Source organism: Mustela lutreola, chromosome 6 (assembly GCF_030435805.1).
Source record: "Mustela lutreola isolate mMusLut2 chromosome 6, mMusLut2.pri, whole genome shotgun sequence".
NCBI classification, from domain to species: domain Eukaryota; kingdom Metazoa; phylum Chordata; class Mammalia; order Carnivora; family Mustelidae; genus Mustela; species Mustela lutreola.
Window position 1 is genome coordinate 135,703,428 of NC_081295.1, and position 10,926 is coordinate 135,714,353.

Below are 10,926 nucleotides of genomic sequence, written 5' to 3' on the forward strand. Positions count from 1 at the left end.
AGACCCCACCAAAAAGGGGGATTTAAGACCAATATCCCTGATGAACATGGGTGCCAAAATACTCAACAAGATGCTAGCCAATAGGATCCAACAGTACATTAAAAGGATTATTCACCCACTAACAAGTGGTATTTATTCCTGGGATACAAGGGCTGATTGAATTGCAAATCAGTGTGATATAGGACATTAATAAAAGAAAAGACAAGAACCATATAATCTTTTCAATTGATGCAGAAGATGCATTTGACAAAATACAACAGCCTTTCCTGATTAAAACTCTTCAGAGCATAAGGATAGAGGGAACATTCCTCAACATAATAAAAACATCTATGAAAAGTCCAGAGAAAATATAATTATCAATGGGAAAAAGCTGAGAGTTTTCCCCTTAAGGGAAATTTCCCTTAAGGTCAGGAACATGAAAGGGACTCTCACCACTAATATTCAACATAGAGCTAAAAGTCCTAGCCTAAGAAATCAGACAATAAAAAGAAATAAAAGCACCAAAATTGGCAAAGAAGAAGTCAAACTTTCTGTCTTTGGAGATGACATGATACTTTATATGGTTTCCCACCATTTGTATTAACGTGGATGGTACTGGAGAGGATTATGCTAGGTGAAGTAAATCAAGCGGAGAAAGACAATTATCATATGGCTTCACTCAAATGTGGAACATAAGCAATAGCATGGGGGACCATAGAAGAAGGGAGGGAAATCTGAAGGGCGAGAAATCAGAGAGGGAGACGAATCATAAAAGACTCTGGACCATGGGAAACAAACTGAGGGTTTCAGAGGGGAGGGGATGGGTGGGGAAACTAACAGGATGATGGGTATTGAGGAGGACATGTGTTGTGATGTGCACTGGGTGTTATACGTAACTAATGAATTGTTGAACACTACGTCAAAAACTAATGGTGTATTATACAGTGGCTAACTGAACATAATTTAAAAAATAATGAAAAAATAAATCAATTCCTTCCAAATAGACACCTAGAACAGAATCTACTACTTTTGCCCACATATTATTTTCTAGACATTACTAAGAGTTTTGCCTTCCTTATTTCATTCAATCCTCATAATAAACCTGTAAAGGAGTAATTATTGTCTGGGTTTCCAGGTGAATAAACTCAGACACAGAGAGGCCATGTAACTCACTGAATTTATGGCTGTTCATTTGTGGTGATATTTGCATCTAGTCTATCTGGCTCCAAACACTGTACTACAAGTATGATGCTCTACCACTGGCTTTGTGGGTTATCATAGCAACTTGGGCCCTTATCATTAATACATGACTGTGAAAGAAGAATCATAGTGGTAACTACTTCCCTATTAAAGTGTAACAATTATGAACCATGACAAAGTAACAAGAGACTAGTGCTTTCATCTATTCTAGTTAGGATAATCAGGAGAAGGAAAGTGAGAAATTATGCTTTACAGAGCAGCTTTGGCAACTTCCTGTATGAGAAGGGCAAAAGCCAGGCTGGAGGAAAGAGAGGGTGTTACCTGTCCCCCAACATCAGGCTACTCCAAACCCACTGAGACCAACATGGCCCTACTTGGTGTCAATTTTCAAAATTGATTCTCAAGAAGATGATAAATGATGAAATCTAATCAACCCTCTTAGATTATTTTGGAAAGATTTGAGGGGTTGCCTGGGTGGTGCGGTCGGTTGCATCCAACTCTTGGTTTTGGCTTAGGTAATGATCTAAGGGTTATCAAGCCCTGCATCAGGTTCCACACTAAGTGCGGAGTCTGCTTGGGGTTCTCTCTCCCTCTCCCTCTGCCCCTCCCATTTATCTCTCTCTCTCTCTTCCTCAAAAAACAAATAAACCTTCAAACAAAACACAGTTTGAGAAAATATGGCACACTCTACTCAATTCACCACCAAAATTTGTTTTTACCTCACTATGACAGAGCCAGCAACACAGGAGGGGTTATGTGGGTTCAAGGCCATATGTTTGGGGGCTGGGGTAAAGGCAGGCTTTAAACAAAACATATGAAGCAATAAATCTACTGGAAATCAGAAGCCCCACTCATGGTGAGGTGATGTTTTGCTGTTGGCAGATGACAGGGTGGTACCATGTGCGCCATGGGGGTGGAGAAGGCCACGAGCCACAGCGAGAACTATGGGAACAGGGTGCCTGGTGGGAGATAGACAGGCCTCCACAGCTCCACGCAGAACAAGCTGGATTCAGGGAACACCCCACCCTGTCAGGTACCTAGGTGCTCCAGCAAGCCCAGACTAAAGTCCAGCCTTCCCAGTAAGCAGATGTGGCAGGGGCTGGGGCAAAGCCAGATCACAGCCCAGCTGCTGGTGGGGACGAGCTCTGAGTATCCAGCTGCTACCTGCTGGATGAACTGTAATCTTCTGAATTGAAACTTTCATGTTGCTTCTAGTGATCCAAACAGCCAAATAACCCATCACCCACCGCCCAGGGAGAGCAGACCTTGTCCTTGGGTTCCAGTCAATATTTTCCCATAGCAGATAAGCCAGACACAGAGAATGTATGACTTACAGTTCCTTGTTCTTTTTTCTTATTTTTTTTCCTGGTAAATGAGAGGAGAAATTCTTTCTGGTTAGGGGCAGGTAAAAACCATGCCCCCTTGCCCTGACCTCACTCACACTACTGAAGATCAAGTTGAACCAGATTCCCAGAGAAAATAAATACTCTCCAGGGCACTGTGGGTCTTTGGGGAGAAAGCATGAACCTATTCAGGCCACAATGACATGCTCTCTTGACAAATCACAATTTAGCACCTTCCTGCATGTAAGACATCTTTCTAGGACTAGAATGATGAGGTGAGCAAGACACACTGGGCCTTTGGTCTCATTTAATCAGATCCAAGGGGCCCTGAAGGAGTTCCTTAGACTTTCAAGGTGCTCAGCTCTTGGGTGGATGCCAGTCACATAGCAGTGGGTCTAGTTCTAAAGAAAGCAGGTTCTGGGCCTCTGATGCTAACCCACAAATCCCAGGTCGGCGTGTGGACCAAACACAAGGATAAAGACCACATCCAGTGTGGACACTGAGTATCCACTGAGGCAGATTGAAATCTCAGACTATTCTGTGAGGTGACTGCTGTCTTGAAGCAAATCAGAGGCTGAAGGAGTCAGGGGCGCTGTCTACACAGTGAAGGAGAACCTTCAAATGACCTACCAGGGAGTTGGTCTGTCCATACCTTTTCACTATCCTTGCTTTACTGGAATTATTTTTTCTTCCTTGTCCTTCTTTTCCATCTTACATATCTCCTCCTTCACCATTTCCTCCTTCATAATATGCTTTGTTCTGTGTTTTCACAGGCTAGCTGCTATCTACCCAGTATTGAGCATCTTACACATCTCTGGACACTCTGCATTGAGCAGTGCCTGGGACATAGTAGATGCTCAACAAATATTACTTCTCGTTCTCCTCTTCCTGTTCTCTGTCAAGGGCTTCCTGTGGTTTCTCAGGCCTGGATGTGGGTAACAATAATCATGTCTCATCAACTCTTATGCCTCAGGGGATGGGAAGTCATTGTCACCTGTCTGCCTAAATTCTCAGAGGACTAAATTCATGGATTTTATTGCAGACTTCTCTCTCCAAAGCCAGGAGGCTCCTAGGCTGACTTAATCAAGTCAAAACCATACCATAATGAAAAAAATAAATAAATTAGGTGGATGGTAAGCGTCAATCAAACTATTCTCAACGAGTCAAAATTCCAAGTCACTGGGGGACTTTTAACTCAATCATCCAATCATTCTAGTGCATTTCTGAGAGCCCTAGTTTGGATGTTGCGTATTTCCATTTAAACACATTATCAGCTGAAATCAGCAAAAGTCAGAACCTGCCTGCTGGGTTGCATGGGGTGCCAGATGGGTACCTGGTCATCAAGTTCCTCTTGAGTGAAGAAAAGCAAAGTGTTCAGAAAATAAAAATGTATTTTTGAAACTACAAAAATCAGGGTCTCACTCCCACTAAATCTCTCTTCAGAAGAAATAAACTTCCAAGGGAAAAGCTCATATTTTAGACTGAAACTGTGGTTCAGACTCAAATCAGGACTTGGAGACCATAACTCACGTGTCTCCTACTCTAGCACAGTACCTGGCTTGATCCGTAACAGGGACTAGAGTGACCCCAAATTCTTAAAACAGAGTATTAAAATTAGGCCTTTAAGGGATGTCATGGATTCATTGCAGTAATGGCTCCAACTTGTTCAAACCTCCCTGCACCCATGTCATTGGTCGCATCTTCCTACACTGACTCTGGGCCCAAGCCAGTGAACAGTAAGGAATGTGGTGGGAATGGACTTGGAAAGTACTTGCACATTAGGGTTGCTGTCTTTCTGCCCCCAGATTTTCTGAGTTCCCATGTGAGAAATACTAGGCTGACCAGGTGGAGGAGGAGAGAACATGCTGAGCACAGATGCTGAGCCACCCCAGGAGCTCTCCTACACCAGCTCTCCAGCAGAGGGCCCAGCCAAGATCGGCCAAGACTGGTCACAAGCAGCAGAACTACCTAGTGAATCCCAGGACGTGTTGCTGACCCACAGAACTGGGAGCTAAACAAACAGCTGTTCAGCCACTAAGTTTGGAGCTTGTCTTATGCAGCAAAAGCTGAGTGATACAAAGGCTAATTTCCTTTCAAAACATTTAATTTCACTTAAAAACAAAAGAAACAAAAAACTCCTACATCTCTCACATAAAATACTTCTATAGTCAATGAGGCCTTATTCTACAAATACATTCTTATTCATGAGAAATTTTGTGTTCAGATATACCTTTGCTTTTTATGTTGCAATGGCAAAATACATGAAGTAATCTCATTTTCCATCAATAGAGGCCTAGCTATATTCATATGCATTGTTGGTGGGTATGCAAAGTGGTCTGGCTCCTATGGAAGACAATTTCACAATGTCTATCAAATTATAGATTAGTGTACCCTATAACACAGATTATCTATCTATCTATCTATCATCTATCGTTTTCCTATTCTCCACTTTGCATACTATGTATATTTCTCTACATCATGCTTTTTTTACTTAACAGGCTACAATGAGCATCTCTATCTATTCTGCAGAACTTCCTCATTCTTGGCTGACATCTGCACAACAGTTCATTGTGGGAATGCTCTAACCAATCTTCTTTAGACAGGTGCACTGTTTCTGATCTTCTTTGGTTATGACAGACAATATTGCAGAGAATAACCTTTTTACAGTACACATGTAGGTAAATCTGTAGAGCAATCCTCCAAAGTGAAACAATAGGAAAATAAAATATATAGGTACACATATGCTTATATTTGTATAAAAACTCCTGACCTACAGATAAGGAAAAATGAAACTGATTACCTGGCTGGGGCAAGCGGCTTAGGAGAAATGGCATATGGGGGAGATGGGAAGGAACATTTTTACTGTATATCTTTTTACTCCCATCAGGTTTTTGCTCTCATTATTCCACCAAAACTGCATTTGTCAAGATCAACAGTGACTTCCCTTATGCTAAAATCCAATGTTCTTTTCTCCATCTTCACCATACTTCATTATCAGGAACATCAAACACACTTGATCCTTTTCTGTTCCTGAAATACTGTCTCTGCTTAGCTTCCAGGACTCCACGTACTCTTGGTTTCTCTCTTACGTCACTGACCATTCTCATTCTCCTGGCTTCTCTCTAGATCTCTAGATCTTCTCTCTAGCTCTCAGACACAATCTCTGAGACTCTTTTCTGTCTACACCCACTCATGTGATGATCAAATCCAACCCCATGGCTTTAAATAGTCCATCTTTCAATTTGGTAGTTCCCAAATCTCCACCATCAGATCTGCTCTTTCTTGAACTTCAAACCCAAGTCTTAGTCATCTCAAATTTAACACATCCAAATCATTTTCTGCTCTTCCTTTCCAAAACCTGCTCTACCTTTGGCATTTCAGTTGAGGAAAATCAAATGATCTGATTGTTTGGGCTCAAAATCTTGCAGTCACCCTTGAGTCCTTTCTTGTCTTACCCAGTGGCCAACCCAACCACTGATTCCTACTTCCAATGTTACCACCATGGTCTACCATCATCTCCCCCCGGATTACTGCAACACTTCTTGACTAGTCTCCTCACTTCTACTTTGGCCCCTCAGGCCTATTCTCCACCCAACAGCCAGAATGACCCTTGTCTACATCATTTCCTATTACTCCTCCATTTGAATTCCCCCAGGGGTTCCATCTCACAGGAAAGCCAGTACCTTACATTGGCCTACCAGGTCCTCACGTCACCCCCAAGATGTCTATATGGCTAATTCCCTCATCTTTGTTCAGATTTCACCCCCAAAGTTTCACCTGCCTGACCACCCTCAACCAGCCTTAAGATCTTCATCTCTGCTGATTTTTCTCCATGTCCTCCAGTTTATCATCTCACATTCACTTATTTTGTCTATTGCTGGCTCCCTTCATGAGAAATGAGCTTCTTTGTTCACCAATATATCCCTACAATCTAGAACAGTGGTTCCCAGTGGACACTCAGTAAGTATTTCTTGAACAAATAGTGAGTGGGTGAATGGACTGAAAATATTTTGAAATATGTGAATGGTTTACATATTTACAAAATTAAAAAAGAAACAGAAACAGAGAAAATATCATGAGGAAAAAAAATAAAAGGAAAATGTTGCTTAGCTAAATAAATGCATCTAGGTAAAAAGAATGAGGTAACTCTAGGAATCTCCAAACTAATTTATTAAGGAAAAAAGCCAGGTGCATACATTAAAAAAAATATACACATTCATATATACTTCTGGAGTAGACGCAAGAAACTGGTTCTAATGTTTGTCCCTAGGATAGCTAGGGCATGAGAATGAGCTGGAACTTGTTTTTCAAGGAGCACCACTTTGTATTATATTGAATTTTGTACTGTGTGTAAACAATACCTGCCCCAAAACTAAAATCAAATAGTAATAAAAGGTTGTCATTGTGAGTTATACTCCAAAATTAACGATTAGAACTAAGACATGCAAATTCTCCTTAGAAGAATGGATCCCAAGACTTGAGTGTAAGACATGTCCGAATTATTACAGATACAAACTTGTTCAGTGCCTACCAGTCACCATCCAGTGGAGAAATCTTGACCAACCCAACCAACTTTGAGTGTTTGGTGCAGTAGGAAACCGTAATTGTTCCATCCAAAGGAACATAAATGATGAAACCTTGTGTGCTCCATCCTCCCACCAGCAAAGTCTTCCTGAGAAGTTTCCCTTCTGAGCAAGGATGTTGCAGGACCAAGAAGAGGGTCTGCCCTCCCATAACCCTCACCTCAATATTTGAGTTGCATTTGCCTACAGGCAAGGCCATCCTGACTTTGGAGATGTTACTGCTTGGTTTTTCCATTGTTGAGGTCATCTCTATTGTCTCTTCATTCAACACTGGTGTTTCCAATAATCTCATAGCTTGCCCCTAACAAATTTTCACTTGTCCATAGAGAAGTGAGAAAAAACACAGAACAGTCACTTATAAAAAAAAATCTGTTGACTTTGTGTGGTGTCAAAATGCCTCCCACAGAATTTTAAAGCCCTGGTACCAATGATATTTCCAGGAGTGTTTAATCTAATTAATCTCCTCCCTTCTAATTCCATATTCATGAACAGGCTTTAGATCGTTATTCAACTTTTCCCACTTGCCAGGAGTGAATACACTGGCCAGCCATAACTTCTTAGGATTCTGATTTCTGGATCAGTTGTAACTACTGTAGATAAATAAATGGGCATTTTGGGATTTAGACATCTGTCTCAAAATTGTTTAATGTGGGGCGCCTGGGTGGTTCAGTTGGTTAAGCAACTGCCTTCGGCTCAGGACATGATCCTAGAGTCTGGGGATGGAGTCCCACATCGGGGTCCCTACTCAGCAGGGAGTCTGCTTCTCCCACTGACCTCTCTCTCCTCTCACACTCTCTCTTTCTCTCAAATAAATAATAAATAAAATCTTTAAAAAATAATAAAAAAATAAAACTTAAAAAAAAAAAGATTGTTTAATGTGAATTTGCCCACAAAAGAAAAATTTGCTCTCGGGATTTACTATCAAGACCAAGAGCAGCCCTTAGTTTATGGAATTCACAACCCTCTGCCAACTCCTACCACCCTGATCTTCACTCCAACCCCAAAACAGACAGGAACAAATAATAGAAATTCTAACACTTTGCCCAACAATCTAATAAAGTTAAACGTGTTTAAGATACGATACACTGCACACCTGCCAAATCCTTCAGTTGTTCAGACTCTGATTAGGAGTAAAACGTATCACGTTTGAGCAGACCACTGAGTTCTGAAGTGCTTCAGGACACATTGTTAATGGCCATGAAGGCTAAGCTATATAGATTTCAGAGGAATTCTTCTGTTGTCTAAAAAATATGTATATTCTTGTGTGCTTGGTATTTTCATAAAGAAATAGTACAAGTCTGCGCTAGAGACTCATCAGTGTTAGGGAGGAGAGGACGGGAACAGGGATGGGAACAATACTTTCTGTGTAAAACCCTTCAAATCATTTTGAGTTCTGGACCACAGGACTATATTACACATTCAAATCAAGAAAAAGTGACATCTGTATCTTTGTGGAGCCTTGTAGCTCCTGGAAGTTTCGTGCATAAGGTATCAAGTTATGTCACAATTTTGGTTTCCTCTGTGTCCTCAGCAGGGGATAATATCAGATCCCTTTGGAGACCAAGGATTCATAGGACTCCTAGGGATTAATTTGTGCAATAAGGGCATCTTCTAAGTTATTATATTTGATGCTTAGACATCTTGGGACCTTGCTTATGATGGAGGGACTGCCCTTCCCGGGATTAGTCAATTCCTAGAAATAGTGAACAATTTGCCTTGAGCCCACCTTGCATGTGCAAATCAACCAGTGCAGAGCCCACACTCCCACTACCTCCTTTATGGGCTCTCATATTTTGGGCCACTGTCCACCTGCCCTAATCACCCTAAGGACAGGTGTCAGACACCCAGGTGGGGAGCCTCAGTGCCTCAGACCCCATTGAAATTATTCAGTCTGGCCAATCCAAAACCTGCTTATCTCTGCCTTGCCTGTTCTTCTCTGCAGGCTCTTGCCCACAGCATCGCCCCCCTTCTCTCTCTGCCTCCTGACCAGCCCTGGTGTTTCCCCACGTGGCCCTGCTGGTGTTGTGTCTCCCTCCTCTTGGGGTCTGTGAGTAACAAACCATGTTCTCAATGGCAGTCCTCTGATCTGTTGGCCTTGCCATGCCCCTATAATCATAAAATCTACATGTGAAAATAGTAATGCACCTAGAGCAGAAAATTGGTATACAGAAAGTACTTTAACCCCTCTGGACATGGGTCAGAAATCTCACCTACAATAAAAATGCTTGTAATTTGACAGAATGCCCTCTTAAATGAAGACCAAGAATGCATTCGATCCCCAGGAGGAGAAAGAGGCCAGGGTTAGGACACATTGCTCAGGGCGGTTTGGCTGCCAGCACCTGCATATATTTCTATTAATGAATGTTCTATCTTTGAGGACAGTGTGCTTATTAATGAGCCCCAGTTTGCTCAATTACCAGGTAGCTTGTGCCCGTCTGCTGTCCCGCAGCAAGGACATGGACCGCCCAGCATGTCAATTCTGCAGGCTCGTCAGAGGACAGACCTAGACTGTGTCCTCGTGGTGTACCTTCCAGCAAATCTCATCCGTGAAATACAGTGTCTATTTACAACACAAGGAGCAGATGATGCCCCTGCCTATAAATAACGTTTGCTGAAGTTTCCTTTCAAATAGGAAATGCAGGTTTCTTTCATTTAATTTGCCAAAAAATTGTCTTAACTGCATACCCCTTTGCAGTGGAGTGCAGTACCGACACGATTCGGTAACAAAGGGGAGTGTCCAGGCCACCGCTGCCAAGGGCCTCCTGGTTGCCAGGGCAGCATGAGGGACATGTCACAGAGGAAACAGAGAGGCAGGTTGTTGTAAAGAAGTCTCTGGAGAAATGTGTGGGCAAGAGTGCAACCTTCCCATGTGAACTTGAACTTGTCTGGTGTTGATTCCCTGAACTGACAGTTTAGAAACCAAAACTTCCTCATTCTTCTACTTGGAAAAGTTTCTTGTCATGGGTGTTTTTTGGTAACTCTTCAAAATTGGGGTATTTCAGATAAAAAGTCAGATTTCCAGCTCCTTTTGAAAACCTGGGAGGGCTGGCCACCTTGAGCCCACCCAACCAGCTGGAACGGCCCACTAAACAGAGCGGTGCTGACTGCTCCCTTTACACAGTGCACGAGCTCTGTGTTTGCTCCAGTCCCCACCACCCCACACTGGCCTTCCCACAGAGATGCTGAGCGCTAGTGACCAATCACCACTGCACTTAAAGAAACGGTTACCTGTACTTCAGATTTTCAAATGTCAGAATGAGAATGAGCCTGCCTTGTGTTTTTCCAGGGGAAAAAAAAGGAAGCCAGAGAATTGCTCTGATGTGCTTCCTAGGAAAACAAATATCCAAACACCCGACCCCTAGTTGAGAAGTCTCACGGTGTACTGACTGGAAATTGTGAAGAAGCTTGCAGAGCCAAACTTGGGCCCCAGTGGGGAAACACGGTCCACGTAAGCAGAGAGAGGAACTTGGCCAGCGGCTGGGCAGAGAGAGAGAGAGAAGCAGCTCTGGGGAATAGGGGTCCTGAGGATCAACTGTTGAAACGTAGATGGTGATTAACTAAACATGGTGATTGATTCTAATCTTAAGTGCTAGGTGAGCAGCCCTATCCTTGTAAGGAACTGAATTCACCCTGCAAGAGAAGAAAGACAACTGGCCAACCCCCAACAGCCATCCAAGAGCCTATTTGAAAGCAGGATGTGTCAGCCGAGCACAGCTGGGAGACAGAAAGGGAAACGCAGATCCCATGGAAATCCCATGCTAGGCTGTCAGGTCACAGAGGAGGGTTCCTGGGGCTGCCAAGAGGAACATGGAGAAGGAGGG